Consider the following 7,560-nt stretch of genomic DNA (forward strand, 5'->3'; position numbering starts at 1 on the left):
TCACTGAGTAACATATATAACATCAATATTTTTATGTCTGCCTCGAGAAATTATCCGAGCTGGATTTGATTGGTTGTCCAGCATCACATCATTGTATACTACGAGATTATTAATAATCCATCGTGATCATCAACAGATGGGGCTTCACCAATATCGGTGATAAAATCAATAATACCATTGCCGTCCTCGTCCAACAATTGTGCGTTTTCATTCAATCTTTAAGCACATCGTAGCATCGCTGATGATTTACGGATGGTGCCACTAAATATAACTTATCCCATTTGAGCCATCTCATTCTTAGATTAAGCAACAACTGCGTCTTCCCAGACCCAAATGGGCCTGTGATAATTGATCTGGTAGAATTTGATACTGCTGGATGATGTTTGACTGGCTCTTGCTTTCGTGTCGCTGAAAAATCAATTATATCCATATTGTACAAATATAATTAATAATATGGATTTATACTGTGTTCGATGCAGAGCATCCACCTCCACCAGTTGATGAACAACAATAAAAGTTCGCGTACTTACAGACAAGTGTGTGAAATATGATACACAAAAATGCAAATATATCTTCTTTCACAAGTCAAGGAAAACAGGTTGTGACATCGCTTCTTCATTCGGAAAATTACGAGGAACTCCATGGGCTAAGTATCCAGAAGAAAAACATCTTCCTGGATATAAATATTGTAGTCCTGGAACCCGATTTCATATCAACCTTAACAAGCGAGATCAGCCAAGACCTGGAGAGTATCCAATAAATGCGATTGATCAAGCATGTAACATTCATGATGTAGCGTATAAAAATAAGGATTTACAACAACAACAACATATTGCAAATGTCAAGTTGATTCACTCGTTAAATTCCATAACAAAATAAATCTCTCAGAGAAAAACGTGCTAGCCTCCTCATAAAATCTCTCAATAAAAGGTAAACTAGTATTAGGTGCCGGTAATTAATCAACCGATTATTGATATAATGGAATCGATTTATTATAGAACAAGAAGATATGGGAGAGGTAGAGCAGCGATTAGTAAACTTTCTGATGCAGCAAATGTCACACGTTCTGTTGCTGAAAATCGGTTAGCACGACAGGCAATATGGCAAATTTGACTACCACCACTTAAACGAATTCAGTACGCACATTTTGATGTCAGCACTCCCAATGAAGTTCATCAAGCAGATATTTGTGTTTTTACCACACGATGTTATTAAAATACGTAGACGTCAGTCACTTTCATATAAGTACGCGTTAACTGTCGTTGATGTTGCAAGTAGCAAGAAGCAGAACGACTATCAACTAAAACAGCAACTGAAGTTGCATCTGCTTTTGAACGAATTTATCAACAAGGACCCTTGCGATGGCGACAGTTGCTACAGGTTGATCCTGGCAATGAATTTTCTTGTGCAATATCATCTCTGTAGGAAAAAAAAAAACATAACGTCAAAATCACACGAGGATATCACGCAATTCAAACGAATTTATCAACAAGGACCCTTGCGATGGCGACAGTTGCTACAGGTTGATCCTGGCAATGAATTTTCTTGTGCAATATCATCTCTGTAGGAAAAAAAAAACATAACGTCAAAATCACACGAGGATATCACGCAATTCAAACGAATTTATCAACAAGGACCCTTGCGATGGCGACAGTTGCTACAGGTTGATCCTGGCAATGAATTTTCTTGTGCAATATCATCTCTGTAGGAAAAAAAACATAACGTCAAAATCACACGAGGATATGCCGCAATTCACCTTGATAAGGCAATTGGTGAGCGATTTAATCGAACGCTTGCTGAGCGTTTATTTGGACATCAATATGCAAAGTAAATATCTACAGAACGTAAGTCCGGGGATAAGAGATCGCGTGAATGAGTTGCAAGACTACCAAGTGTAATAGCTGCGTTAAATAATGAAATTACTCGTGCAATTTCTATGAAACCCATTAAAACGATCACAAATATCCTACCAATACAGCGACATGACTCCTTCTCCAAACAACCAGTACTAGGTAATGTGACTGTAAGAGATTTATATGAACCTGGTGAACTTTAAGAGGGTAAAAAAGAGAACCTGATCCTATAATATCCACGCGTATACCTGCAATCTACAGACTAGATTCAACTGCTCCTCAACGTGGATTTCTATGTGAACAATTACAAGCAATTCCTGAAGACACACAATTACCACCGCGTTCACATTTGTGAACTAGTTCCTCGACATCGATTATATTCAAGACAGGTCAGCGTCACATTTTCACGTGTGTGACCAATACTAGTGAAAAGTCTATCTACAATGAAACGTCTTGGATTATTATTTGAATACTGCCATAATATTACAGTAACTGTGTCACAGAACGAACAACGATTATTCTGTTGTTGTTTCAATGTCATGATAAATTCAGCATCGAGATCATAGTCGCGTTTATTTCTTTGTCACACCGTTTATAAATAATTCTTTTCTTACTACATTATTGTTGATTTCCTGAGTTTGATTATTATTATTTTCAGTGAAGTCTATGATAACCCTCCGCAGCTGAGATATTCTTCCAACTCGAGACTCTGTGGGATAAACTAAGTTTGACCATTCGATACGATCATCAACAATCCGAATATTAGTATAAAAAAGTTAACCTTGTGACGAATTCATCGTTATAGCATATTCTAGCGTCCATGGAGTTTTGTCCATCGTTAACGCGCTCTCACCAAACGCTGACAGGAACTAAAACAATTTCATTTAACACAAGAATTTTTTTAATTACCACAACCTGGAATTTCAACGTCGATATTTTGCCGTCGAGTATCTGCTGGGCGATAACACAATGGTACGGGTAGATTTGAAAATTTTACTTTATGTAACAGAAATAATTGTTGCTGAAGTGTATCACGGACTATCTTTCTACTTGTAACTGTCAAATCATCTGGTTTCCATAAATTCTAAAAATTGTTCATAGGAGTTTCTGAAATTATATTACGCATTATTCACATTGAACTTTAGTTGGTCGTAGTCTGATTAATTTTTTAAGCTCCCTTAATTATGGATCAAGCGCTCTATGATCTTCTGTTGTTTCCTCATAATATACTACGAACTTCTTTAGCCATTCGTGTAGAAACAATCCAACAAAAGGTGGCGGTTGACCATGATCACCACACATTATTACATCAGTATTTTTTGTCAACAACCAATCAAGAAATATTTTTAATATCTCCAGCGACACTGTACATATTTCATCCCAGATAATTATCTTTGGAATATATTTCTCGCCCATTCGTTCAGGAGTCCATATATCTCCCTTCTATCGGAAGACGCTGTGATAAGTATGAGATTTAACTCCTTCGTTCGCCTCTCTGGCAATTCTATGTGTAGGGTTAACACAATTATATTAAGTCCACGAAATAATTCGAGCACACGTGCTGTTTTACCAGAACCTCTCGGTCTATTGAGATAAACAATCTTATATCTGGTCACAGGATCCTATACCGATGGTGCTGATGACAATTTTGATATTTGATTATTTTTGTAATAAATATCCTTAATTTCAACGTCGGCAGTTTCAGAATAACTAAGTATATTTTCTTGTTTTCTTCTCTATTCGCTCCATGATGCACCAGCGCCGATATGTAGTTGTTCTAGCAATCCTGTGCATTTTTGATATAAAATGAATCTGTGGTGAATCTAACAGCAGCATCAGAAATATATTTATGATCGATAATAGACTTACCAAACGTAATCGAGCACTGAAGATCTTAAATGAGTAAACTGCGGTGACTCACCATCAGTGTAACTCACAACTGTACCTAATATAGTTCCATCCGATCAAGTAACATTACTTCGACTTATAAATGTGTTTCTCTCTGTTGTATCAGCAATTATACAATCGAGTTCAGCGTCATTTATAATTAATCTTGTACAATGTCGTTGATCATATGATCATCCTTGGCTAAAGTTGCCAATTATTTTTCTGCCAAGATCTTTTGCAATTTTATTTTTAAAATCATTTATATCAGGATTTTCATCATCATAATATTTCTTTGTTGTGGTAGCCAAACATGTTTCTGCGGACAATATGATATAATTGCTTCACATACAACCAACGAAATTAATATTTTTCCATCAAGCATATATCGTAATAAAACTACTGGAGCCCAGCCGCGTTCGTTAAAATGTCTTCCAAACCAAACAGCAACAATCGGATGAAGGTCTTTCGGTGCAAATTCAAATGACTCGATACGAACGAATCCAGTAAGGTCACAATCTGATAAGGGCCAGTTTCTCGCAACTCTGGCCATCTCGTGTGTTGGATGTTCAAATCTCTTAAAATATGCAGAAAACTCTCCCATTCCAAGAAAACTTCCCGAATAACATGCAACCATATCAACCGAAATAACATTCTTATAATCGTATTTAATATTCCACAATCCATCGTGTTCGTATTCAAAACAACTGCGTTGTATTTCTTCAAGAAATTCTAACCGTGATTGTTTCCATGAATTTTCCTTCTGAGCAAAATGAGCAGCAACTGACGGAACGGTAACACAATTACTCAGTAATCGTTCAGTAGCGGCATGTGTATATTTTGACACAAGATTTTTCATTTCTTCGTGGAGAAATTCTGCATGATAAATATCTCCATTAGGTCGTACGAATTAATCATAGTTTCCATCATCGGAACTTTCAAACAGCTACACGGATAGAGGATAGCTTTTACTGCTATTTCTGATAAAAATCGAACATATCACCGTTATAAAACTTAAAAGTTCGATTTCGTGGAAATAGTATTATATCCGAAGTGAATTATAACCAATAATCTCAGTCGGAGCGCCTTTCGATTTATATTTCGATTCGCACAAGATCTCTCAGGTTATTGATTTTATCATTATTAGAAATTTTAGTTTCTTTCCCAGTTCAGTGACGTCTTTGATAGACGCTACGGTATCATTAACTGTTTCTACCCACTCATTTTATTTTACGTGTTAGGTCCGTTAAACCATTTCCACGTATCGCTTTTATGATGTGTTCTGTAACTCGCTCGGTTACACAATTCAGCGTCGAAAATTCATCGGTTTGAAATCACCAACGCTAGGTTTATCATTAAGCGGATATATTGCACAAATAACTACAGTCACAGGATACACTCGTGCATAATACGGTTTGTCAATACCAATCAACATTCCTGGTTTGAATTATTTATTTAACGTAACAATATTTCCAGTGTGCTGTAATCGAACATAGTCACGTTTGTCACGGATAATCCAAGTAAGTATCGCCTACTTCCGCAATATATTTTACTCTGAACAAATATCTTTGATTGTCGAGATAATTAATAATCGTCGCCGCTCGTTGGTCATTCATTGAGGCACCGATAACATCTTCGCTGTCGCGCATGATTTGGAATGTTGACCACACATGAGCTGCACCATCGTCGCAAAATTCATTCTTGGCGTCACGATTACTTTTAATCAGAGTTTTCGTCGGTTCAACCAGAGCTCGCCTCGGCAAGTCAGAGGTTCTTCTATCAAGATCGAAACTAGTTTTAGAAGGTTCGATTGTAGATAATCACTAAAACTCCTTCATATTATAAATAAGGCAAATATATATTTAAATAGAAGTATAATTATATATAATGATTCAAACAAGCAATAACTGTAAATGGCTAATTATCGGTTCTTCAGTTCCTTGTAACAAAGCTTGCGTAAACACGTTATGTTGACTTAACATGCAAAACATGCAAAGAGGCAGTCTAGGACCGAAACCGCGTTTGAAGTGTGGTGCTGAGGTTAGAGGAGAAAAGCGCTTGTATGAGCGATGTGGTGGTAAGAAATACAGAGAGCTGAAATCATATTATGACAAAAAATTGACGCCGATGAATCTCCTATAAAAAACGCTGAAGAATATTTCGCAAGATTTTAACTTCAACCATAAAATAATTATTTAGAAAAATAAATTGTTATATAAAATGGAACAAAATTGGTTTGTTAAACATCTCATCATCAAGAATTATGAACTATCTTGAGATGGTGTAATCAGGAATTGTCGACTAAAAAGACCAGTATGTACTGTCATTAATATTGGTTATATTATATTCAATACTGGAGGGAAAAATCCATCTTTGTCATATATTTATCTACGAGTATTTTAATGGACTAATCGAAAAAGGCTTTTGTGATCGATCATATTAATGGCCGAAAACATACTAATTCCTTGGGAAATTTACGAGTTGTTACACTCAGTCAAAATAGCGAATTTGGAAATACTGGTAAGCACAAAATATTGCAACTTTATTAAATCTGTAAATACAAAAACTGGCGTAGATATAATAATAAAATCAATGATTGCAGCAGGCAAACATTTCGATATTTCATTGCGTTCTGTGCAATATATCGCAGATAATATTACCAGATAGGCGTATTCGAAGAAATATAACAACAAATATTATTTCAGTATCTCCCGCTTGTGTTAGCTGTAAACACTCCGGATGAAAGGAGATAACTCTGTCAAGCAAATCTTTATCCGGTAGATTAATTAAGCAGTTACTACGCTTGTTACTGCGTAATATATGACTTCCGCGTTTGTTTGTGTCATTGTAACTATTATACAGTAATTTAACTATCTATGTAGCAATTAGCTTCCAGTGGAGTAGCGTAATTTGTAACAGTTCAGATATGTAGAAGGATATTTGCACCTTTTAATTTCGTTCTTAATAAATTCCGACAAACAGTATGTGTACAAAATAGTTAATTTTAGATCTCTATGTAAGATAACTTTATACAGACCTAATGTACTTTAACTCGGCAGAAATATGTGCGCGATTATTTTATTCGGTGTGTTTTGGAAATCGAAATAAATCCAAGCTACAGTTTACAATAATTATGATTTATTCAGTATAATGATCATTTGTAGGAATCCATTATAGGTAGCTTCATAATAATTTCTGAAACATATATCAGCAAGGATGGTCCCTGGTGCAGTGCTAGCGTGATGGAATCTTATACTCGAGGTCAGGCGTTTTAATCCCATCACTGACAAATTTGTCAATGGAAGGGCGATAATCGCAATTTTTCATCAATAGATGTGGGCTCCGCCCCATGTTCGAACTTCAACAAACGAGGACACCTTCCTACCATGTCATCACGTGGAGGTATCCTTATGCACTCTCCCAGGGTTGATTCTGGGGGAAAGGTGTGCAGTTTTTTTAACATAAAGATCCCCGTTTGTGTTGTGCCGTCCTAAGAGCTAAGATTGTATATAATGCTTTAAATAACTCAATATAATGCTGTAAATATGCTATTATATGTTGTGCCGTCCTTAGAGCTAAGATTTTGTATACTGTAAATATTTCGTATCACCCTTTGGACCAGCTATAATGTCGTTTGGCAATCAATAGGTTCACATTTGTTATGATATCTATTAAGTTAGTGTTGTGTAAATACTTTTTCTTTTAAGTATATATTTTTATATAATGAATTTCGACAATATTAATGTTATTATTTCTGCAATTCAAAAATTACAACATGACGATAAAAAAGTTTCTGATCAACTTCATCCTGACAAATTATTTG

This window comes from Sinohyriopsis cumingii, chromosome 7, assembly GCF_028554795.1.
Source record: "Sinohyriopsis cumingii isolate HCF-2022 chromosome 7, ASM2855479v2, whole genome shotgun sequence".
Classification (NCBI taxonomy): Eukaryota; Metazoa; Mollusca; class Bivalvia; order Unionida; family Unionidae; genus Sinohyriopsis; species Sinohyriopsis cumingii.